Raw genomic sequence first — 26,804 nt, 5'->3', positions numbered from 1 at the left:
GATTCTCAACCTATGCTACTTTATCAAAAAAGAAGTTTCTCCTCTCAATAAAAAAATTATTCTAGAAAAATCAAACGGATAAAAACAGATTTTTTTATTGAAATAATACATAAATGAGGTCACTAATGACCAATGGTCAATGATCGGGATTTAATTTGGGAATTGTTAAAATTAATAAAATCACTTAAATATCATATAAATGATAATATATATATATTTGTAAAATATTAAATATTATTAATGTTACGATTATGACGTTGAATAATATAATAAATCGTTTGAACAATTCCATTTTGAAATTATTATATGTTACATGACCATCGTTACGACGTATTACAAATTTATGGAAATCTATAAGATCGAAAAAATATTATTTCTCGATAAAGAGAAACTTTCTTATCGGTGAAATCAAAATGTCAAAATTCGTCGTGCGATGGAAAGGTAAAATTTTTCCTTTCCAGGGTAAACTCAAACGTAAGAAAATAGTTTTGACACTTGTCATTTTCAGGATCGTTAAACGAGTAAGTGGTAGAAAAAGAAACTAGAAGAGAAAGAGAGAAAAAAAGAAAGAAAGAAAAAGAACAGAAAATAAAGACTGAACGTCCCGAAACACAAAGCACCGTAGCGAATTATATATTGGAAACCTGATTTCTGACGATTCAGCGTTTCATAAACGTTCAGAATGAAGGATAGAATCGAACTTTTCGGTAGAAATCTAATGGCGATCTATATACGTATCCGAGATTCCTATTTATCTGAAATATCGACGGATTTATTTTTCAAATTGAATCACGTTGCAAAATCGTTCTCACGATAGTATTAAGCTCATTATTCATTGAAAGAGGAATAAGAGGATAACGAATTCGGGATCAATCCATTTATAAATTAATCAATTTGATGTTGAAAGAATTCTGGCGATGAAAAAAAAAAGAAAAAATATGAAAAAAAGAAGACATTTGAAAACAAATTTGTTATGAAAAATATTATTCAAAATGGTACTAAACCATCTCGATCTGAGAATAATAATGGAGGGAGAAGTGAAGAAAAAATAAAATTAGTATACTTGTGAAAAATAAAAAGAAAATAATTTTCATCCAAATAAATTTCAAGAAATAAATGAAATAATATTCACAGAACGAATATATATATATATATATATATATATATAACCAACTTGAAATCTTTCGTCTGGAAGTCGTTATCCTTTCCTAAGTTGGAAAATTCAAAGAAAACTTCAACTCAAAGTTCATCACGAAAGATTCTCTCAACGAGGAGGGACAATCGACCTTAGTCGCGATTGTTCCTTTTAACGGTAGAATCTAACATTCAGGCCACTTGATACTCGACCAATCAGTTTCTTATTGTTCTTATCTTTGTGATAATTAACAAGATTTTCGTGCTACTTAATTGTCAACTGCGAAAACTCCCTACGAAGAGATATTGTCTAGCTGTATATCTAAGAAAACAATTATTTTGTTACACGATTAAATATCTTCATTAAAGAACATCGTGATGTTCAATAGTAAATATTTTTGATATTTTTCTAACGCAATATTTCGTTAAAAAAAAAAAAAGAAAAAGGGAAGAATTAGTTATATTAGTCTTTTCTTTTTCTTTTCCTTTTTTAACTGACTCGTTCTTTCTCTCTCTCTCTCTCTCTCTCTCTCTCTCTCTCTCTCTCCCCCACTCTCTCTTCAAAATTTATCTTCCTGTAAATTTTCCATAATTTCGATCTTACTGAAAATTCGTCAAAAACAAACGATCATATTTTCATCCTTTACTTTTCTCAGAAAAATGTATATAAGTGTATCATGATAAAATTTGTAAATTATTACGAGGACTAACTCTCACACGAGAAAAGATGAAAATAGACTTCCCATAGGGAAAAAAAATAGAATGAGAGAGAGAGAAATGAAGAGAAGAGATGAAGAGAACATTCGAATTCCTTGCGACAGAGTTTAAATTCAATGTCGATTCTGACAATTCTATTTCCTCGGAAGGCGTCGTGTGACATGTCAGAGGGTTCGAAGCAAGGAGAGTTCTTGTTTTACATCGATAACAAGGCAATCCCATTGGCGTAATACGCAAGATCGATACGTCTTCTTCGTACTCTAGACGAAAAGCAAGAGAGAGAGAGAGAGAGGGAGAGAGAGAGAGAGAGAAAGAGAAAGAGATAGATAGAAAGATAGGTAGAGAGAAAGTGAGAGAGTGAGAGAGTGAGAAGGAAGACCGGCAACCGGAGAGGGAAACCCCGGAAATGACTGTTCCTGGTGTCTTCCGTCAGCTCTCGCGAGAGATTTATCGCGAACTTTCGTGTCTCGATCAACGCTGCATCCGAGCATCATGCCCTTCCCGAGCAAAGGACGTTTCGAGACCGCAAATTAGAAATCTCCCGAGCCCATCTTTCTCACCCTCTTACCTCCTCCCTGTTCCATCCACCCCGTCGTCTCTTTTCCGACTACTTTTTTCTTTTTTTTTTCTTTTCTGTTTTTAAGAATCCTTCCAATTTTTAAACCACGATCATGGGATAGTGTCTTTTTTACCAAGCTTATTTTCTGTATAAATTTAAATAGATATAAAAGTTTTTAAATACATTTAAAAGTCTTCGGAGGAACAATATTGCTGTGTGAAACGTTCACGTTTTTATCGTTCCTTTATAATTTTTATTGCGTTTCATTTGTAATTCATATATATATACGAGAAAATTGTAATATGTTTTATATAATTGGATTAATAATTGGATTAATTGAAACAAACGAATTTATAGACAGTAATTGCATAAAACGCTCTTTACTTTTGTTTCTTTAAAATGAAACTTGTTTTCTTGTTATCGAAAAGGCTCAAATCTCTGACTGGATCGAATACCGAAAGCAGGACCAATCACCATTTCCTTTCGTATCTTATTTCGTTTGAAAGCCTTTCGTTATTTCACGAATATTTCGACTCGGGTCTTAAAACGTTAACGAGAAATATTTTTATGTTTTGGATCACGATGTAGCATACCTTACAGTTCACCACGAAATATTTTTTTCTCACTTATTTCTTTTTTTTCCTTTCTTCTTTTTTTTTCATTAACCCAACTTACTCGACGGTACCTCAGTTATGTAATATCCTATTTTATTTACAACGATTCCGTCGTACAAAAATTTCTCTCTTTGCCTTTTTTTATCAAAGCGGACAATGTTGCTTTTTTAATAGGATTTAATTTCATTCGTACTACGAGCGAAAAATTTTTTTTCGTTCTTTTTCCATCGCTTTTTCTATCTGTCGGTCTATCCGTCCATCTTTCTCTTGCTTTTACATTCGTCCACCGCGTCAATTAATCTCTCGTTTCGACGATTTCTCGATGAAACCAGACCGAGTTTCTCTACGTTTTCTCACAATGTTACGTCACTGCTAGATTACTTTTTTAATTAATTATAACTTTGTTCATCGCGAATCTCTGTCACTGTGTGTCTCTAATTAAATGGACTGAACTAAGTGCTTCAACTTTTCTCATGTTACTTACGCCAAACGTTCGCCCTAATCTCGAGGGACACGATTTTTACGATGCTCGGGTTAGATGTAATTTTTTGAAATCGTATTTTTCTCTGAAATTTTCTAAGAATTCTCTGACATAGCGTGTATCGTGTATCGACTCGAAAACATTTCGAACGAGTTTTCGTCGGGTTCGCGCATAGCCAACGGCAAATGTCTCCTAAATAAATCAACCGGTACAAGTCTGACACGAGTTCGAAGACCATGAAATTTACATTAACACGCGGTTAATTAGAGAACCCATTTGTTCTACATGTATAAATCTATTCGATTGGGAAAATAACGTTAATTCGATTGATTGGAATTCGCGAATTCTAAAAAATTTTAAATAAATCTTTGCGCGCTTACGGATAAGAATCTCTTAAATCTTGAAAGAGGGAGAGAGAGAGAGAGAGAGAGAGAGAGAGGATGGAAAGAGAAATTAAAGTCAATTATAGTTCTTCGAAAAAAATTAAAATAATGATGTGTCACATCGCGTAGAAGTATTTCGAAACAAAACGTACTATTTAAAAAAGTTTAAATGCGAATGCACGTAACCTCCTTTATAAAGTGGCTCAGCGGTTAATCTTAATTAGGAGTCATGTACACGAGAAAAGTTAGTTAATAGTCTTACTAGAGAGAGGCGGAAGCTTGAACGTCACGATTGCTTTCAGCGAGTCAAGTCATACGGTGCTCGTATATCTTCGTATATCTCCGAAAGATAAATGGAATTGGACAGTCTTGCGAGTTCTTCCTAGCCGTCGATCCTTTCCTTCCTCTCCCACTATTTTCTCTGTTCTCTCTCTCTCTCTTTCTCTCTCTCTCTCTTCTCTCTCTCTTTCTCTGTCTTTCTCTTTCTTTAACTTCTTTAGAAGATCTCTACGTAATCGGAAGTTAAATTACTTGAGAAGAGTACATCTACTCGGTTTTGGTAGTTAACGGTCACTAAACGATGCTAAAGATAAACAGACACCGCAAAAGACAGATTTTAATTATCGCGATTTTTACCTCATATATATGAAGTTATCGTTACTCTTCGTCAAATTAAGAACGAGAAGAATTTCCAAAGGAGTTGAAAAATTCGATAATGATCTAAACGGAATTTACCTTCCCCTTGATTAAACGTACAGCATGTTTGCAATTCCATCTTAATTCTTCTTATCATATAAGAAGAATTTCATTATGGATTGTTTTACGGGAAGCCTGCAATAAACAAAAGATAAAATCTTTTTTAATAAACTTAAAAGCGTAGAACCTTATTTAAATGTTTAAAAAGAATTCACGTTTTCAAGAAAATATCAGGATGCATCAATAAATTTTACTTAATGGATGTTTCGTATTTAAAATAAAACAGAACAAAAAAAGAAAGAAAGAGAGAGGGAGAAAAAGAGTCTATAAAAAATTAAGGATGATAATCTTTTCGAAAAAAAAAGATTGAAAAAAATTCTATCACAGTTAATTCTCTCTCTTTCTTTCACATACACGCACCTAAAAGACCGCTTTTCCGACGAGCTAAATTACGAACGGCACCACTTATGCGACGCGTTACAACTTGGTCCTTCGTAAGGGAGCAACGTGCGAGGGTGGAAGGGAGGGCAGCAGTAGACTATTCTGACATCGTTGGTAACACCAACGCGAATACAGTAGAGTATCAGTATTGGTGATAGTGACGGTAGTAGTGGCGGTTCTCGACACTAACGAGGTACCCTTGGACGTAAACGCACCCTCCTCTTGCATCCTTCGCATCCCTGACGAAATCACCCCTCCTGGGTGAGAGAAAAGGGAACAAAAATTGGAAGAAAGGAAAGAGAGAGAGAGAGAGAGTATTCGTCGCCACCCCTGCAGACTCGACATACAATGGGACGCACACAATGCGATGCTGGGATAAGGGAGGATAAAGGGACGAGGGTAAAGGAGAAAGAAAGACAGAGAGAAGTAGACGATGCGTCCCTCTTTCGCTCAGATATTTTCTCCGCCGATCTTCAATTCGTGGATATTTCGACGGGATTTGACCCTTCCCTCGTCGTTTTTCTCCCTCGCTAATAAATGGCGACGCGCCCGAGGTGAGAAGCTCGTTGGATATGGAAGAACCACTACTGATGCCAGCGAAGCGTTTTTTCTCTCTTCTTTTTTTTTTTCTTTTACTTTTTTACGTCGCTTTGTGTTTTATCTCAGTGCATGATTATGAAAGATTTCTGAGAGAGGATATCGTATTATAACGACAGTGATAACTATCTGCGATAAGATACGGAGTTTTATATATATATATATATATATATATATATATATATATATATATACATGTATATGTATAAAAGCGACAATTAGTTATTAGTTAATTAAAATACTTTCGTATAAGTACTGAATCTCTAATTTATAACTTAATAGTTTTTTTTTCTTTTTCTTCTTAACAGAAAGAGAGAAAGTAATTTCTAAATTACTTTAAATGGAATATCGTAATTTCTTATTATTGATATGTTCGAGGGAACCTTTTGATACGTTGGAAATATCTCATTTACCATGATTTATGCATGTAATGGCATACATAATTTTAAAAATGTATGTCATCCATTTTGAAACGCATGAGTTTAAGACTACGCTATACGTTTTCATACGTAATATTGTCAAAAAGGGAAAACGGATTGATATCCTTCCAATTGATTTTTTTATGAGCTATCATAATACATTACATATACGAAATATGTGTTTCCAAAAAAAAAAAAAATAGAGAAAAGAAGAAAAAAAGAAATACCTCCAAATAAAAAACCTCCATATCATTGTATTTTCCCCCTTTTAAAGAAAACAATTTTTATCTCGAGGGATATTCTTATATCATCCAAAAAAAAAAAAGAAAAAAGCAGAAGTATTTATGACGGTCAAGTTAGATGGTTTATCTTGTATAATGACGTACCTTTACGTAATAATGTATATACGTAATAGATAGCTGCAAAAAAGAGAAGGATGTCTAAAGCCAGACTGATGCGTAACCTTTTTGGTGTAACGTACACGGAAGACTTACTTACTAACGTACTTTACGTTCCAGAAGTTCTTATTTTACTTATTATGCTTAGTCATTATTAACATCATTTATATAATGAAGTACGTCTACCGTCGAAGCGATCAATCTAACGAAAATTCACGATCTTTTTAAGATTTACGACAGCCCGATCGATTATAGTCCCTCGTAAATTTATAGAGGGTGACAATTTTTTGAAAAGGTTCATCCGTTTGGGACGCGGGATAAAGATCGATCGGATGCCACGGGGGTAGATGGTGAGCAGGTGGGAGGAAGGGAGGGAGGGAGTTGAAGAAGAGAAGAAAATGAGCGAGGAAAGTGGGTAAGAAAATATGGCTCAAGTATAAATGTAAATCAAGAGAGAGAGATAGAGAGAGAGAGAGAGAGAGAGAGAGAGAGAGAGAGCGTGGAGAACAGTGACAGAGAAACAGGGAGGGGAGGAGGGGAGGAAGAGAGAAAGGAAGAGAAGGTAGCCACTTTCAGGATGATATTACCGTAAAAGTTAGAATGAGAAAGTGAGGAAGAGAGAAAGAGAAAAAAGATAGATAGATAGATAGAGAGAGAAAGAGAGAGTGAGAAGGACAAGAGAGACGAGAAAATGGTCGATTCTACTTCCATGCCGGTGACTACAAAGGGGTTTCTACCGCTTAAAGTACAAATGTACATCAATAAGAGAGGCAGAAGCTGCTTATAAAACGAGATTATTACCATCGTCGAGACCGAGAACGTTTTTGATGAAAGAGAAAGAGAGAGAGAAAGAGAGAGAGAGAGAGAGAGAGAGAGAGAGAGAGAGAGAGAGAGAGAGAGAGAGAGAGAGAGAGAGAGTGAGAGAAAGAAAAAGAGAAAGAGAGAGAAAGAGAAATAGAGAGTAGAAAGGGAAGTGAAAAACGGCCATGACAATAAATTTCAGTCTTATGCTAATTCTCTCTTTACGTCTGCCATCCTTCACGATGACGACGTAGTATAAATGTTCGCCATTGAGAGAGTCCAAGGATTTTAAGAAATTCGTGAAAAACTTTGACTAATTATAAGCTTTTTTCTTCTATCTTTTTCCTTTTTTCTTTTTTCTTATTTTTCTTTTTCTTTCTTTTCTCAAAGAGCTTACATCACATCGTGAACAATATCGCGAAATATATTACGCAAAGAAAAAGGATCTCTCTTGAGAAAATAATTTTATATAAAGTTTATTTATCTTTTCTTTGTTCTCTTTCTTTTTCTTCTTTTTGTTTTTTATTTTGAAACGACATCGTGTTTGTTCAAAAAAAAAAAAAAAAAGAGAAAAGAAAAGAAAAAAGGAAGAAAAAACGCACCGAATGAAAGAACATTAGATGAATTTTTTCGATTAAACAAAGCGGGCTGAGGAGGTGGGTTAATTTTTCAAGAACTACCTTGAAAATTTTCAACTTACGAATTGAATTTAAAGAAAGATAAGAAAAATTTTAGTCGCTTTCAATTTTAGTTATCTGACCACTCAAGCCACGAAAAATCGCCCTTGGGATTGTATAATAGAGGGAGGAACGTGTTTCCTTAGGGTATAACGAACAAAATGCTGAATCGCTATTGGGTTATCGCGCTGATGAAGCGAGAACGTTGGCCAGCTAACCGGGGACGGTTAAAGAATTGAAAGGATTTTGCGACGAGTAAATTGATCAGGGATGCGTTTTCTCGTTCGAATCCAACGTTTTTAATTTATCTTTGCTTTCGCACAAAGCTTATATCGCGAAAGAGAGTTAAGCGTGTTCGATCCTTCAATATGCATTCAATCTTTCTCTCTCGTTTTCTTTATTTTTAATTCTTTTTCTTTTCCTCCTTTTTTCTTTTTCTCTCTTCGTTTTTTTTTTCATTTTCAATCAGATCCACTGAAATTCCTTTTCACGCCACAGCTTTTTATCGGATACGATCTATGACGAATAATTTTGCTTCGTATCGAGAGTGAATACTTTCATGCGCATGTTTATCAATACGTGTAAAGCGAGCATCAACATTTGCCAGTTTTGAAAAATCAATAATTCTACTGACACACATCTGTATACTTTCTACTATTTTATAGTATGAATGATAATGTCGAGTAAATTTTGTTAGCTTTGAATTAGATTTCTTTTTTGTTTTGTTTTGTTTAGTTTCTGTTCTCGTTTTCGTTTTCTTTCTTACAGATATGAAATTACAAATGATAATTTTTATTTGGCAAATAACATCATTTTTCATAAATTAATTTCATCTTATCTACGGTGTTATCATCCTTGGCAAAAATTCATGAAAATGTAAGATTTATTTAAAAAAGAGAGAGAGAGAGAAAAAGAAAGACAGAGAAAAAGAGAAAAAGAAAAAAAAAAGAAAAAAGAAAAATACTCGGAGTTAATGCGATTATGGGATTCACGTGACTAAAACGATAACGTGTCATTGAAATTAGCATAGAACAAGTGGATTCGTTCTATTTTATTCTTGCTTTCGTTTCCTCAACCTTTGAATTTTCTAGGACCTCTCACCCTCTCTCAACCCTCTTTTTTCTCCCTTTCTCTCTCAGGTTTTTCTTGCTAGCTTATACATCTTACAAGGAAATTGCATTAGTCGTCACGTGCTACGAAGCAGCTCTTACGATTATGTCGGAAATGAATCCGCCGCTTCTTTTTCTTTTATCTCTCTCTCTCTCTCTCTCTTTAATTTAATTTTATTTTATTTTTTTTTCTTTATGACTCGTTTGTTTTCTTCTTACCACTTTTCTCTCATTTTCTTTTTCTTTTTCCACTTTTTTCTGTCGTAAAAATTACTCACGACAAATTCTCAGTTGACTCGTAATCGAGCCAGCACGATTCGACTTCTTTCTCTGACCTTTCCTCTCTTTCTCTTTTTCTTTCTCTCTTTCTCTCTCCTTCTCTTTCCTATTTCGTGCTCATGTCGCGAAAAAAAAAAGAAAAAAAGAAGAGAAAAGAACGTAAATTCACGTTGCACATGAAATTTTCCGTTTCTCCATTCGGATTTTTACGTAAAATACAGCATCAGTTCTGATTTTTGTTAACTCGACGACCGACGTTCGAGCAAAATATATATGTTATTTCCAACAGAGAGAGAAAATGTTATATCTTACACATTTAAACGTAAAGTTATAACTGATGTGCTAATGGAGAGCTTATCAACGCGCAACATTTATTATTTATTTTGAAATTACAAAATAATACTTCAATATAATCGAACGGATTATCCAAGAGTGTTGAAAGCTATCTCTGGGGAAAAAAAAGCAAGAAAAACATATACAAGATCATCGCTTGCATTAAATGAATCCGAATGTGATCGATATGTACATATATATATATATATATATATATATATATATATATGTATATGTATATATATATGTATGTATGTATGTATGTATGTATGTATGTATGTATGTATGTATGTATGTATGTATGAGTATATATAAAGGTTAATACAGAAATATTTATTGAATCTCGTTGGAAATCCGATACGTATTATATATATATATCGGGAAGTATTATTTGCGAGAGATAGGTCTCGATTTTATAAAAAAAAAAAGAAAGAGAGAGAGAAAATGATCGTTACAACGTATTACCCGTACACGTTTAACGCGTTCGCGATATGTCGTCCATATTGCCAGCGAAGTGAAAGGTAGTCTCGTTGCATTCGATCGTCAATTTATCGTAGAATTGGAAATAAAAATGCTACATTTTTTTTGGTGATCGTTTCGACACGAACGATATTTTGACTGCTTAATTGCCGATAAAATCTTTTTTTATTTTCTTTTCCCCTTTTTTTTTGGGAGACGCGAATATCACAGTATCGTTAGATTTTACCGATGAAGATAAAAAAAAACAAAACAAAAAAATAAAAAAATATTAATGTTAAATTGAGTAGATTTTGTCCATCATCTCTTTCTCTCTCTCTTTCTGTGTTTCGCAACTTCTCTCTTTTTATCTTTCGAAAGCGAGATCGTCGAAAAGTTAAATTCTCCGTTTCTCAGAGTCGCAAGAGAAATTCTCTTGGAGTCTCCTCCGACGTTACCTTTTTCTTGAAATATGTAATTGCGCATAAATTGCAATGATTTTATCCGACCTCGTAATTACGAAGTTTCGTACTCACGCAAATTTCGAAGTTTAAATGAAATTCTAACGCGTGCACGACCGTTTGGGCCCCCTCCTTCCACACGAAACTTTGAAATTTCAGATCGTACCGACTTCTCGTCTATGGTGATTCATTTTTATAGTTCTTTCGTTTAACGTTAACACTCGTTTCGCGTTCGAATCCTTTTTGTAAGTTCTCTTGTTCCAATACGTATATTCACGAGATAAGTTTTACTACTTTTTTTCACGATGTTAGCCAACTAATTAATTTCTTTTTCTTTTCTTTCCTTTTCTTTCCTTTTCTTTTCTTTTCTTTTCTTTTCTTTTCTTACTAATTCTTCCATTTGTCGTAAATTTTTTTTTAATTTTGTTAACAAAGATTGTTTCACTCATTGTTTCGTAGATTACTATACGATACTTCGACCTCTAATTTTTTACGTTGAATAGACTTCACGTTAACATTGGAAAATTTCCAAATAAATTTGTTTAGGTCGATGATTTCCGAAAGAGAAATCTCTTTGAAGCGAGCGGGGAATACTCGTTTGAATCCGAAATAATCGGTTGAATCGAATCGATAAATAAAATGCACCGAAATACAAACGTGACGTCATCGGATTTATCTCGTTGTTGGCAATTTTCTTTCTTTTTGTCGTTCTGTTTCTTTTTTTTTTAGTCTTTTTCTTTTTTTTTTTTGATTTTATTAATGCGATATGCGATTAAATGGTAATTATCGAAAAAACGGAATAGAATCGGGGAAAAAAGCCGAATAATAGCGTTGACGAGCCAGCATCCTGATTGCTCTTTCGTTATATTTTTTTTCTTTTTTCCTTCTCCGCTCCCTTCCCCCTCCCCTTCCCTTCTCCGTTATCGATAATTCGTTTTCCATCGATCGCGGTCGGCTACAATAGACACAATTGGTTTTATTGAAACGAGCACTCTCGTTCGGCATACAAAATAATTCTGGGATCGAATCGGATCAGTTCGGTCATTATCGCATTTTTCTTATCAAAAAAACATTTTTGTTCCTTCATAGTTCGATCTCTTTCGCTATACGCGCGAGTACACTTCGATAAAAACTCATCCAGCTCGACCTTTCTTCGTGATTGTTTCGCTTTCCTTTTGATTGGACGATTGAAAAATATTTAAAATTTGAGGACCAACATTTTTCTTGGAAAAAATTAATAGAATAAATAGATCTTTTTACAAACACTGTTCGATCGGAAATTTATAATTAAAAGAAAATAAGATCGGCGATTCGGAAAACATTTCTCTGTAATAAAATAATCGTTGTTATTAAACGTTGATAGCTGTGTTTGAACAAAAAAAAAGAGAAAAAGGGAAAATAAGAAAGAAAATGAAACGAAAATCTCCGGATTTTCGTAAAAATCGAAGTTCCGAAAGAACGGAGATAAACCGAATTGGCTTCTCTTACGATTTAGATCGAGATTCAGATCTTATCCTTTACGAGTTCCCCTTGCAGCATCCAATGGTTAAGAAGCCTCTTGTCCGGAAGACAGCTATCGGTAGTATTCGCGGAGCTTTCACGGTGCATTCAACGTTCCCTCCTGCGGATTTTCAACTCGACGTTTTATCTTCGAGAAAACCGTCGCGAATCGTTGTTGGTAGGATCGCGAGCGGATATACTCGTCGGCCCTTCCCTAAAAAGTAAAACGCCTCCGGTCGATGCTTTTCTTCGCTGTCGTATAAAAAGAAAAAAAGAAAGAAAAAATATATCCGTTCGATTCCATTTCTCGTCTAAAAATCGTTCGACAATTCTTGAATCTCTCTCTCTCTCTCTCTCTCTCTCTCTCTCTCTTTCTCTTTCTCTTTCTCTTTCTCTTTCTCTTTCTCTTTCTTTCTTTCTTTGTTCTTGAAAAAGAGATGGTAGGTGGAACAAACGAACCTTTTTCTCAAACCTTTTCTCACAATGTTCACCACAAGTTTTTCCCTTCTCTCCTCTCTCTTAAAATAACGATACATCGGATTTCTTGTGCGATTTATAAATTAGAACGTGTATATATAATATTAAACAAAAAATGTACATGTGATATTAAAAAAGAAGAAGAGATACAAGAATTTAAAAACATAGATATTTTATTTCATTATTGAAATATTAAATAATAAATATGTTTTATTTGATGATGATGATGATGATGATGATGATGATGATGATGATGATGATGATGATGATGATGATGATGATGATGATGATGATGATGATAGTATTAATAATATTAATAATAATAATACCGTGCTACTTTCTACGGAATAAACATTTGCCATTTGTCATGCACATCGTTACGTTATTAATTTATAGGATACAATAAATCTCAAATATTAATTGTAATTGCAAGTCTTATTTAAAAATAGTTTTCATCTGATTAATTAATAATCTCGATATTTAGTATACGCGTATACTATAAATTTGCCATTACATATTTCATTCGAATCAACATTATTTCTCTATAAAATGCAAGGCACGCTCAGAGACATATAAAATTAATTACAATTAGTATATAAAATTAAATTTGCTTAAAAATACAACAATGTTGACGCGCGTTGAAATGCATATGCTCGTACACATTTATATATATATATATATATATATATATATATATAGTATCTCCGTAATTAAACTTTACCAATATATTTTCTTAGTAGAAATTCCAATATATATATATATATATATATATATATATATAATATTAAATACAACTTGATAAAAGAGTACGAATGAATTAATTAAATATATATTCAGAATATAATATTCAGAAAAAGATTTGCGGTACATCGAGCAATAAGTTTTGAAATTTAGTCTACCATTTCAAGGTTGTACCGTTTTATTTCTTTTCTCTTTCACATCTATTCACTTGGCGAGAAAAGTTACAGCCAAGCGCCATTATCCGTCTCCATTGCAAGGAAGACTTTTCTTTCGTGCGACGTCCTCCATCGTGAATTCGCGAACCACGCAACGCGAACTCGCAAGTCGTTTCGCAACGACGCGCCTACAAAAGCTGCAGGAACTTGCCCATCTTCCTTCTTTCTACTTACTACTTTTTTTTTCTTCCTTTCTTTACTCTCTTCAAGGAGTACGTACTTCGCTTTTCTGTTCTTTTCTTTTTCCTTTTCTTTTCTTTTCCTTTTTCTTTTTCCTTTTCCTTTTCTCTTAGTACTACGAGAAATTGTATCTTAAAAAGCGTAGAAACGTTGACAAAAGAAGAAAATTTCCTGTAGTTTCATATTAAGACGAAAGAACCGGCAAATGAACGATTAAGGTTTTGCAAAGAGAGATATATTCATTTGTTTCTTTATTCTATGTCAAAAGAAAATTTGTCTATCTCTGTCGAAGGAAATTTATTCATGTAAAAAAAAAAAAAATGGAAATATTTCAAATTAAACGAATGCATCGTTAAAGAATTTTGAATTACAATGAAAACGATCATATTACGTACGTTATAAGATATATATATAATAAAGGGAAAGTAAAAAATAATTTATCGCATAAAATTTCGTTAATATTCATATTTTATAAGCATGAATGAATAGATGATAGAAATTGGCGAGTAAACGATAACACGAGAAACCACTAGTACGATGGTTTTCCAAATAATTATTAATTCTCCGTTATTAAAGATGGCATCTTTATGGTTTTGAGGAACTGAGACGTATCGATGACGTATTTTCGAGAGGAACAATATCATGTACGCCTTGTAGGTATTCCAGACGCGTTCCCTTGCGGCTTATGCGACGTTAATACACACTGAAAGTTATGCACGCGTTTGGTCTGGTATTCGCTCCTTAAACTTCCTCTTCAGGCAGGAAAACCGATTCTGCATAGCATCGAGTATGTATATATATATAAACAAAGACAGACGAATAGAGTTTATTCACTCTCTCTTTCTCTATATGTTTACACACACACACATATATATATATATGTATGTATGGATGTATGTATATGCATATTCGTATATGTATCTCTTATCTCATTCTCTCATTCAGATTTTATTCAATTTCTTGCCAGTGTGAAACATTCCAGTGATCCTCGAGTAAAATGAAAAATAAAGGGAAGGAACATGGGGTACGAAATGTCGTGAATTTAACAAATATTTCATCTAGAGTGAACGAGCACGTGGAATGCTCCAACATTGGAGTGTTTTTTTTTTTTTCTTTTGTCACCATGCTTTTATCGTTTAATACTAAGTATCAAGATTCAAGGAAATAAACCTGTAAGGATTAATAATTGGAATTATTTCATTTATGAAACTATCACAAATTATTGAGAATTTTAAGTATTAAAATAAGGAGATGTCAATATCATTTTCGATATTCTTACAATTCGATAATAAAAATATGAAACATCTCTTATATGTAAGATAATTTTAAAAATGATGGCCCACTTCCTTTTTTTGAATCTTCATTATAACTTTATATCATTATAACTTTAATCGATATTCCAAGAAAAAATGTATTTGTACAAAAGAAATACTTCAAAAATTATAATATCAGAATAAGAAAAGGTAAATTCGATATTGGTAAAAAAAGAAAAGAAATTATTTCTCATGCAAGAGTTCATGTCACTCATATTGTTCGAGTGAGATAACCCGTCGATTCAAGAAGTCATGACCCAAGTAAAAAAAAAAGTTTTTTTTTAGAAGAGGAAAATTATTTCTTCTGCTCGCATAAAACTTCTTTACTTTTTATTTTACGATGAGCTAATTATCCCCGAAAACATCGATCCATCTATATCTATAAGCCCGAAACTCGTTTGTTCTGTAATAATATTTATATAAACAACAATATCTCATCTCCCGATTATAAACATTACTTTAAAATATTATATTAATGCACTGTATTCAGAGAAAGTCATTATTTTTTAGTTAATTATTAGTAAATTATGTTTCAAAGAAAAACCAAGACATTTTTAATGATAATGAATTTCTATATTGCTACTAACTTACTTAATTTCTTAAGTAAAAACAAACAGATAGTATCGTTTATGAATTTTATTAACAATTATCAATCGTAGCAATACCTTAAAATATCTAAAAATTTCGCTATATGACTAGAAAATATAAGAGCGTGTCGTCTCACCGATAATGCCATCTCACCCTGAATTACCCTATCTGTATATACATAAATATATATATATATATATATGTATATGTATATGTATATGTATGTATATATGTATGTATACACAAGCAAAGAATATGATTGTACGATTCAGAAATCTCATAGGAAAGCATTTCTGTTATAAATATCTCGAAACGAAGTGAGACAAGGCTGCTCCATTGTTCGTATCCTTTCTGCAGATATATATTTAAATGTAGAAGCTCGTGGAAAGCTTTGGGAGGCTCGTGGGGGCGAGAGATTGTTCGTTCCATCGACGGGTGGAGGATGAAAGGAGAGGGTGAGAGGAGGAGAAGGAAAAGGGGTGGTATCGCAGACGCGTCCCCGGTGGCTTAAGTGACACTAATGCATTCCGAAAGCGATGCACGCTCCAGGACAACCTCTCGATCTGGGATTCGCTCGACAAAACTTCCCATCCTTCCACCTGCTATATCCTACTCCTCGCCCCACTATACTACCCCTTCACTTCACCAACTCTCTGTCTCGAGACTCTCATCTCGATTCGCTTCCGTTGCCATCCACAGACGGTTCACCGCAGGTGTTCGCCAAACCAAAACGGTCTACCGTCAGGATGCAAATACTCTTCGGGATTATGAACGGAACGCGTTTGCTTAATCTCGGCCCTTGTATTATGTTTCCAAGTGTATTAGTTGTCACGAAACTCTCTCGGATAATTTTGATTCGCTTAGCTGCGACGGAATGTGCTTAATATTTCTCTCTCTATCTCTCTCTCTCTCTCTCTATCCCTCTTTCTCTCTCTGTCTCCTCTATTTCTGTCTTTCTCTTTCTTTTTTTCTTTCTTTCTTTCTCTATCCGTTTGTCGAATTTGTCGGTGTTTATTTTTCTTTATGAAAAATATAAACTCGTGAAAGATTATTCGTGTTCGCATGTCAATCTTGTTTTATTAATTTTCGCAAACTGGATAGTACGTGGATACCAAAGTTTAAATGAATATTTAGTTCAGTTGAACAAATCACAAAAGAAAATTTATATACATGTATGTGTGTGTGTGTGTGTGTGTGTGTGTGTGTGTGTGTATGTATATAAAAATACACGTTCATGGAAAAGGAGAATGAAATAAATTAAAATTTGTTGGTTTTCAGTAACAAGTTTATAAACGAAGAGAAATGGTACGCTGTCTATCACTCATAAAATGTAAACGTGGAAAGAGAATAATGAATTTAAAAAAGAACAGTTACAACTGGTGGCAAACAGTTTCATAAGAAGAAAGAAAAAAAAAAGAAAGAATAAAACGTAAACTTATTGTAAACGGAAACAAAAAGTATACAATTTTAGGATAAATAGAAAAATCTCAGAGATATAAAAAATATATCGAATGTAACAAACGTCTATAGAATAGAGGTATCCACTTATCTTCCGAATCTTACATAAAATGTTTTAAAACGTATTACACAGAAATAAATTGTATTACTTAATCCGTAAAAATATTTTCTGACGTAAAACGTTCTTTCGAGAAAAACCATCGAAAAAATATCATAGTAGAAACTTATTGGCCGTAGTATCATATAAAATAATTTAAATAGACCGATCAAAATAAAGAGTCAATCGACTGATACGATGCATTTTCAGGCAAAGCTAAAATCGGATTCTCAATCCTCAGCACGCTCGGTCGGTCTTGGAACCGAGACTTTACGTTTGCCGTCTTTATATAGTATATACTATTTATATGTATATCTATATAGTAGACGTCCATGGCGTGAGCATGCTGATCGTGCGAAGAAAGCAACAGTGCTTTTCCCTTATCGAATAGAACCTTGCGGACGGGGATTTCGATTTCTTTTTGCACCTAAGACGTGTCTGCATTCTTGAACCATGATGGAAACTTTCCGACGTCTCTTTTCTAAACACACGTATGCGTGTACATGTGTGTCTATCTGTCTGTCTGTGTATGTGTGCGTGTATTTATATATATGCAAGTTAGTATGTATATTCACATGGTTACGCGCGTAAGGAAAAGGCAAAAATTCTTTCCTACTGAGACTCGATCGAACTACTGGACCACGTTCTCTCCTTTTCTCTTTTCCTTTTCTATCTTTCTCTCTTCTCGGTTCAATAAAAGAAGTACTTTTCTCTTGCACGCTGGATTCCACCCTTTCTGAATCGGTAGTTTTCAATATTTGAGAAATGGCTTTCTAGGAAGAAATCCACGACTGTGTTCACGATGGAAAGAAACCAACGTATACCGTGGACACCCGGTATCGTTTATTTATTTCTACGAAATAAGACAGTATAGGGTGAAACGATCCGTGAAACGTTTCCTTTATATCGAGAAACGGTGATTTTACGCGTTTTCAAATGTGTTTCGTGATAATCGTTGAAAGATTTCTCTCTTTTTTTTTTTCTTTCTTATTTCCTGTTTTTCCTTCTCTTTTTCTTTTTTCTTATTTTTTTGATTTTCGGATATTAGAAAGAAGAGAAGATACGAATGGATATAATGAACGTGGTGGACCATTAATTTTCTTCTTATTTTCATTAAAATAATAACGGGAGTCGTTGCGAAACGGCCACTTGTTGAGCCTCGCAGTCGCTATTTAAACCGAAACTAGATAGCGAGAGACCTAAATTGCTACTCGTTTACCCGAAACCTTTCGTGACCGTCTCACAGATTGCGATAAGGCAATCAATCGACCGTTGTCATGGAGAATTTGCATTGCCCTCGGTCTTCCTTGCAATTACTCTTTCGGCTTGCGAGTTTGTTGCACTAAGAATGGGGTGAACGGGAGGGAAGGATTGCTTGGCTAACAAGGGAACGTTCTCGACTAGTGGAAATTCTGATTTTAATGAAATGATACTTTTTATGAACGGAAATTCAATTAGCAGTAGTAAAATCGTTTTTTACTTTTTTTTTATTTACCTTTTTTCTTTTTCTTTTTCTTTTTCTTTTTCTTTTTCTTTTTCTTTTTCTTCTTATTTATTTTTTGTTTTTTAGGCAACCAACTAACTGTGAAAGATGGAGGAGAACTTTTCGTATAAAAAAATAAAATGATACGTGAACAATTTTCGGATTATTATAGAAAAATATGAAAGGAAAAAAAAAGGAAGACAATAAAAAGACAATTGTAACTTTAAATATTATGCAAGTATATACCACGAAATTTAATATTTAAATGGAAATACCTAAATATATATATTATTTCAAAATCGACTTTTTCTTTGAAGTTTTAAGCACATCAATGTTTCTTTTTAAATATGGTACTATATTCTTTTTCTCTATATTCTAATAAAATTTAACCACTTACAACATTATATCATTTTATTCTAATTTGATTGTAATTTCAATTAATAATTTTTTGTGTTCCTACACGTGTAATGTTTCTAATAAAACCGTAGAACCGTACTTTATAATCCAAGTACCATAAATAACATAGATATTTAGGTATAACGCATTTAAATGTTCTAATCTGTGTATGTAGGTACGATATAGGTATTACATAGGCATGATCAGACACGATGCCGAAACTCTCCACACTGGCCATTACCGAGAGACCGTGCTCTTTGCATCGTTATCGTCGAATTTACACAATTTGCATACTAATCATACTGATTCGATCGATACTCCTATCGAGGAAAAATCAATACGTAGACATGACTTAAGTCATAACATATATATATAGAAAATATAAAAAATCATCTTTGTATACATACACATTACATTACATTATGTGTATCTTAATTAGAGATGCAAGTATTTTTTTAAAGATATTTTTCTTCTTTTATCTCACAATCAGTCGAATAGATTTTTGAAGATGTAACTTTCAGACAAAAAGTTTTCTTTTTTCTTTTTCTTTATTATTTTCATTTTCCTATTCTATCATATATGCTTTGCATCTTAGTTCCATCGAAAAAAAATCAAAAATAAAATGAAAAAGAAAGATACATAAAACTTAAAAACTTTCATCTTTTCCGCCCTTCCCCCTTCTCTTCAAAGTGAATTTCTGACGAAAAAAAATTATTCTTCGGATAACTTGATGTGCTATATATATTCACGAACTTTCATTAACATCAGAATTTCCGACTCTTGGGAACCTTCCCTTGTATTATAAGAACGACGTGGAGTACCTACTATAGCCAAGCGTGATACGTAATCTCGATCAAAAAAAAAAAAAAATAAATAAAAAAGAAAAGGAAATGTATCCATAGCAAACTTTCCATAGATACCGATATCTCGTTATTAATCTTTACGATTGTTAAACGATATAAAGACGAAATATATGTAAACAACGTCAACAACGAATCCTTACTGTGATAATTAATTAATAAATTTATTTTTTTTTTAATGACACACTAAAACGAAACGTAGTTGAAAATACTCATCGTGTTCATGAACTAATCAAACGTAATTGAACGAAGAAAAAAAATATTCATGAGATAGAGAGAGAGAGAGAGAGAGAGAGAGAGAACTCCGGCGGGAAATTTAAATCAATTTTCGTATATGGGGTCACATCGGGTCCGGACGTTGTCAAGATGCCAATGAAAAACGTTTTGAAATATCGCAGGAAGGCGTACGGCAGCCTCTTGAAAAATGCATCTTGATTTCCGTAAATTCGTAAACGGCCTCTCGATCTTACGATAAAGCGATCAACCTCGATCGTTTTTCCCAAGTTCTTGGTATCCCGGCTAGTTCGATTCTCCTTTCGGTCTGTGATTTTTCTTTTATCGAACATGTCATGTTCGAATCGTATGAGAGTTATTTCCAAGGATTTCGATCGTTCTATGCTATTTATATGTTTGCAGGATACATCCATAACTGTGAAACAATTTTTAATACATATTTATAATTTTTAATATATATATACATATATATATATATTATATATATTTTCATAGTTATATATGTGAATACATACACACACACACATATTAGTATTTGTAATATTATATATATATATAGATTAGGAAAGTTTTGTAAAATTATAGTAATTTATCATAAAGATACAACTTAATATGAATACATTATTCAAACTACTTAATTACAAAGTAATTAGATCAATTATGAGGAATAATTAAGTAATAATTATCACATACAGACACACACACTATGTATATACCTGTCGAGGTTGCTCACCTCGTGCTTTCTTCAAGATTTCTCGAAAGTTTCTCTAAGGTATCGAAGATCACGTTCCCTCGAGACTGCTCTTCTCTGTGGGGTGCATAGACTGTATACGAACTCACTGGGGTCCCCTCGTAGATAACCTTTGACCCTACTGTGATTCTCGACCCTCGTTCTCGTTACCTCTTCCTCTTCTACTTCTTCCTCTTCTTCTTTCTCTTCTTTTTCTTTTTCTTCCACATCGGACATCCGAGAATTCTTTTCCCTTCTCTTTCTTTTTTACTATGAACGAACTCGCACCTGCGACAACTCAGCCACTTTCGATAGGAAATACCATAAAAACCGTAGACCGTATGCTTTTCTCTATCGTCAGGTCAGAACCTTTCTAAGGAAATACGCATTTTCACCCTTGTAGTCAGACTCAGAAAATTTCTTTTCGATATTCATGTAATTAAAATAAAAATACCGATCTTAATGACAATTAATAGTATCTATACTCGTATAGAAAACTAAAAAAAAAAAAGAAATTAAGAAAGACAATTTTTTAATTATTTCTATACCTTTCTGTCAAGCCAAATATAGAAAATAAAATGTCCGAAATGAAACCGTTCAAATGCATACGCCCATTTACAAGAACTTTTCTTTCTAATAAAATAACAAGAAATATTAGTTATCGCTTTAATTATTATAGATGGATGCATAATAAAAGGGGAAGGAGGTTTTTTATTATAAGCAAGAGTGCAAAAAATTGGCAAGAGATAGTTCCAGTCGTTAATTCTTTTATCCATCAAGCACACGTGTTGCAAGGTGGTGACGCCAAGGACATGTCGAAGGTCACGTTTCCCTTGGGGCAGCTTCGTTGGTCTGCATACGTGCCGTACGAGCTCTCTGGATAACCTTACGACCTCAAGGAAAGCAGAGTGAGAGAGATCAGAGAAACGAGAGAGAGAGAGAGAGAGAGAGAGAGAGAGAGAGAGAGAGAGAGAGAGAGAGAGACAGAGAGAAGCGTTAGACCGCAGTGCAGAGGAGCATAAGGGCGGTTAATCGCACTTAGCTCACCGACACCACCTTGGCGGACCACTCTCCCGAAGCATACGTGAAAACGGAGCTTAAGCTCGTTACTTCGATGCACACCACCTATGTACGCCATCCTATAATAAATTTGTCTACCATGCTATTCTGAATAACCACAGGACGTTTAACGTCCTACGTCCTACGCTGTTATACATATTTTTGTTTTCCTTTTCCTTTACGAGGGCACGAAAGTCCTCTTATGTCCCCGACGTAACAAAATCTGCAAGAGACGGTTTATTCTTCGAAATTACTATGTGATGTATAGTGCAATTCTTTAAAATCTCTTTTCATTTTTTGTATTAAAAATTCGTTTACGTTCGTATTAAAAATTCGTAAGTGTATTTACGTGTTTGATTTTATTTTTTAAAGTTATACTTCACAAAGATCAGTTAAAATCGATTATAATATTCAATAACAAAATGACGATATTTTCGAATATTAAACAGAATTGTATATGCGATAGAAACGATAACAATTTTATAGTAATAGTCAAAATAGTGTTACTCGTGGAAAAAGATTCTTAAGGGTATCCGAAGGGCCGTTCTGCTTTTAAATTTTCATTTGACTTTCAAATATATAAAAAACAAACGCAACGAACGCGAACAAAAATGATTGAATGCGAATACTTGTTTTCCTCATATTTGTACTGTCCGTATTATGCAATATATATAATGTTACCACATATATTTCATATTCCAAAAATCAAAAGTTAATCGAATAATAAAAATTCGTTTCGTATAAACAAAACTTGTTTCTATTGATAACAAAAATTTGCACTGTAATTTAATATTTTCGGATCCACGGTCAACCGTGTATATTCGTTCCTTTCGTAAGAATATAATTTACGAAAAGAATGATAAGAAACATCTTATCATGTACGAATGGTATTACGATACAGTGTTGTGCGATTTATCATATCGTTATTACGAAAAAGTTATAAAAATTTTTGGAAAAAGAAGAGCAGACAAATTTATATCAATTTCGTTATGTAACAAATACTCAATCCCTTTAAATCGAGTCCTATAAACGTAATCAAGGAAACTGTGAACGAATCAATCTTTAATCTTACTCCTTTTTTTATTTTTATTTCATTTAGATGAAAAATTTGTGAATTATCTTTTTTCGTTAAACATATAGATATAACATTTTTTTTATTTATATCTAGTTATGTTCTATTTATATCTAGTTTCGAATATAATCTTGTTACCCTAACTACTTGTTCCAGTAGTAAAGTTGAAGTTTTCTACCGCTATGTGGCGTATGATTCTCATGATCATTTTTAGACCGAAATATATTGATAATATGCATTCAAAACGTAAGGAGTATCGCTTCTCGGCCTTATGGCTAAGATCAAAGTGTAGTATCTGTTCTTATCAGCTTAATATCTGATAAACTACTCATAGAGTAGTTCCAAATATTAGCTTGATTTTTGAAAGTATGTAGAGTGCTGAAGCTTGCTTCGCATCTGCTTCGAGTTGAACCGGCGTTGCAGTATTGCCTGCATCAACTCGTATAATTCTTATTAAACAAAACGATTTTAGGTTTTTAAAAATATTTCTTGTAAACAAAACTTGGAAATACCCTAATGTAGAAAACTTTTATTACAAAACATATCTGATGAATATTAATTCATAACAAAACTTTAATACGTAATAATAAAATGGTATCGAGAAAAATAATATATTTTATTAATTAGGATGTGTACGTTCTGAATTTTTTATTATAAATGCTAACATCAGTTTTTGATTATATTACATCAAATTTTATTATATTTATAAATATTTTGATTAATTTACTGTGACTGCTTATAATTATATATTGATATTTTATTATGAATACTGACTTATTTATTTAAAAATACTGATCAAAAATTTCAAAAGGTACTCCTCTCAAAATAAATAGCAATCTGTATTATATACTACCAATATTATATTTGAATTAACAAAGACACAGTGTCTGGAATCTCTACAAATAGATTCGTGACATTTGTATTGCGCATATATATTTATATATAGTATTCCCAACGTTATTATATCCGTTTACATTGTTGAAAATTTTAATCTCGATTCGATGATTTATAACAAACTCGATTCCATGTCGCGGTCGTCGCTCGGTACCTATTTGTCAGCCGTTTTATCATTCGTAGATAGAACGTTTAATTTAAATTCATGTTGATTTAATCATTCGTTCTGTTTGCGTTCGTTTACACTTTTACAAATAAACAAATGTTGGGTCACACCATCGATATTGTAAAGTTTGATTAATTATATACGTAGGACTAATTAAAGTTATTAAACAACGCACGCGCTTTAGTTTGTAATTGGTATTTTTCTTTTTATTTATTTCGTTTTTCTTTATTTTTTTAAAGAACACCGATCTCATTGCATCTTATAAAAAAATACCTTTAATCGTTTCACTTTCAAATCGATTCACAAGAAAATTTATTCATCAATTGTATCGTACAATTCTACAATCTCGTGTCTGCTTATCACATTTTCCTTCAGACGAATCCATTTCAATTCGTCTGAATACTCAGCTCCGGCAATGATATTATATACATATACGAGCGTGCACGTGTATATGGCATGTACATATATGTACATATCCGATTCCACCCCATAATTGAATTAACATAACTTCTGAGATGTATCTGCCGTGTTTCCGTACGAAGTGTCAGAATTTCTCTCGTATTGCATCCCTCCCCCCATTTAATATCGTCTTTATTACGACATTTTCTTTTATTTTTGACAAAAACTTAGACAACATTTATTAAGTTACAAACTTTAGAAAGAAAGAAAACGAAGAAAGAAATAGAGAAAAAAAAACGTAAATGTGAAGAAAATATCCTTCGATAATTTATAATTTATAAAATTATTACTTCTATCATCTCTCTCTCTCTCTCTCTCTCTCTCTCTCTCTCTCTCTCTCTCTCTCTCTCTCTCTCTCTTTCTCTCTTTCTCTTTCTCTCTTTCTTTCTCTTGGATTAACTTCAAGACTGAGTAACGTGCAAATAAATAGCTATTTGAATAATTGTACATTTTTTCAAAAAATAGAAAAAAGAAAACGATCGAATAAAAATTCATCGAGTCTAACGAACTATCTAACGTTTGATAAATTCGCGAGAAAAATTGTCGGACAAATTTCATCGAATTTCTAGTCGGTACAAAACGGAAAAGCGTAGGTATTAAAGGATCCACATTGGAAATAGGAAAAAAAGAAAGAAGTAAGAAAACGAAAGGGAGAGAAAAAGAGAAAGAAAGACAGAAAGACAGAAAGACAGAAAGAAAAAAAAAAGGAAGGAAAGAAAGGGGATATGAGAGAGATAAGAGAAACATGAGAAAGAAAGGAAGGAAGGAAGGAAGGAAGGAAGGAAGGAAGGAAGGAGAAGCAAGTGCAATTTGAAGACGGACGCGTTGTAGCTCCTCTCTCTTTGGATCGATAAAACGAGCGAGCACAGAAAGATACTAATCTCGGGCGGGTCACGAAAGTCTTTTTATCCTCGTTGGCAAGCACTAAGAGAAGAAGTGCGAGAGAGATTGAGATAAAGAGAGAGAGAGAGAGAGAGAGAGAGAGAGAGAGAGAGAGAGAGAGAGAGAGAGAGAGAGAGAGAGAACTTCGTTCGCTCACTGAGGCTACCAAACGAGAGTGAACCTTTTTCTTTTTTCTTTTTTTGTTTCTATTTTTTTTTTTTTACCTCCAGTTTTCAGGTGACACCGGCCATTGTGCATACCGTTATAACGTGGAACTTTTGTATGTGGCTCGTTATCAACAGCTTAAATCTCATAACATCGGCCGTGAAACGTTTCAAGTCTTTTCACTTTTATCCGACTAGTTCATCGATGTAAATATGTCTCTCTCTATCTCTCTCTTCTTTTTTTTTCTTTTTTTCATATTAGGTATGTTACATAAATATGTATACAAATATGTGTACGTTCATTTATACATGTTCATACCTCTATCACTTATGTATATTTGTATATATATATATGTGTGTGTGTGTATGTGTATTATATATGTATGTATATATATGCATGTTATGTATATGTGTATGTTAGGTATACGTCGAGATATGGCCTGTAAAATATGAAGATGCGATTTTCAAGCGGTTTATTTGATATTCCGATACGGTTCCATGATATTTGTCACCGACGAAAAATTCTCTTTCCCCGTCTCTAGCTCAGTCTTTACATCAAGATAAAATCGTCGCTTAACACTTCGGACAGGATTCATAAAATATATCTTCCTTTGATGTTTCGATTGTAAGCGTATTTATAATGTATTAGAAAAACGAAAAACAAAGAAAAACAGAAAAGAAACGTGATAAACCGATTTCGAGGTAACCATCGTGATAAAAAGAATACTATATAGTTACATCTATAGACGATATATTTTTGTGATTCGTTATAAATCGTTAATTTCATGCATTTATGAAAACAAAAGATAAAAAGAAGCAAAAACAAAAATGTCAAACGGACGGAAAAAGAATTTATTGAATTATTTTATCTCTCGCAAGTTATGACTTATCCGACGTTAGTAATCACATTGTTGCATTATATATATATATATATATATATATATATATATATATTTTTCTTTTTTTGCTCTTTAAAATATCTTTGCGCTCTCCACGTTAAACATTTTCATTCGTTTGACCATTTTACAAGAATAATTTAAATTCTCTCGTTGGCTTTGACGTTGATATCGGAAGGTTTCCAGGTGGCAGCTAATTTCAGTACCTACGTAAGTACTTTACAAACTTTATATGCGTTTGCATAACACTCGTAATACACGTCGTACCGATTCACTTTGCCTAACGCTAAAGTAGATTTTCTATAATAAGGGAAAAGCGCCACTGTCCAAGCTTTCGCATACGATCAAAATTATTTGAGAACGTTCGTGGAGCGCATTCTCGAGC

The 26,804-nt window shown here is 33.1% G+C and overlaps 1 protein-coding gene and 1 non-coding gene across 7 annotated transcripts in view; both read left to right on the top strand.

Annotated features, from left to right (window-relative positions):
• The window catches only part of LOC122631718 (prolyl 4-hydroxylase subunit alpha-2), a 286,954-nt gene that overhangs the window by 182,043 nt on the left and 78,107 nt on the right, over positions 1-26,804 (top strand). The gene's annotated exons all lie outside the window — the stretch shown is intronic.
• On the top strand, positions 23,214-23,406 carry LOC122637398. Its single transcript, XR_006329240.1, has one exon. It is a non-coding gene; the product is annotated as a U2 spliceosomal RNA (small nuclear RNA).

This window comes from Vespula pensylvanica, chromosome 1 (assembly GCF_014466175.1).
Source record: "Vespula pensylvanica isolate Volc-1 chromosome 1, ASM1446617v1, whole genome shotgun sequence".
NCBI lineage: Eukaryota > Metazoa > Arthropoda > Insecta > Hymenoptera > Vespidae > Vespula > Vespula pensylvanica.
This window is presented reverse-complemented; position numbering and strand designations above follow the sequence as displayed.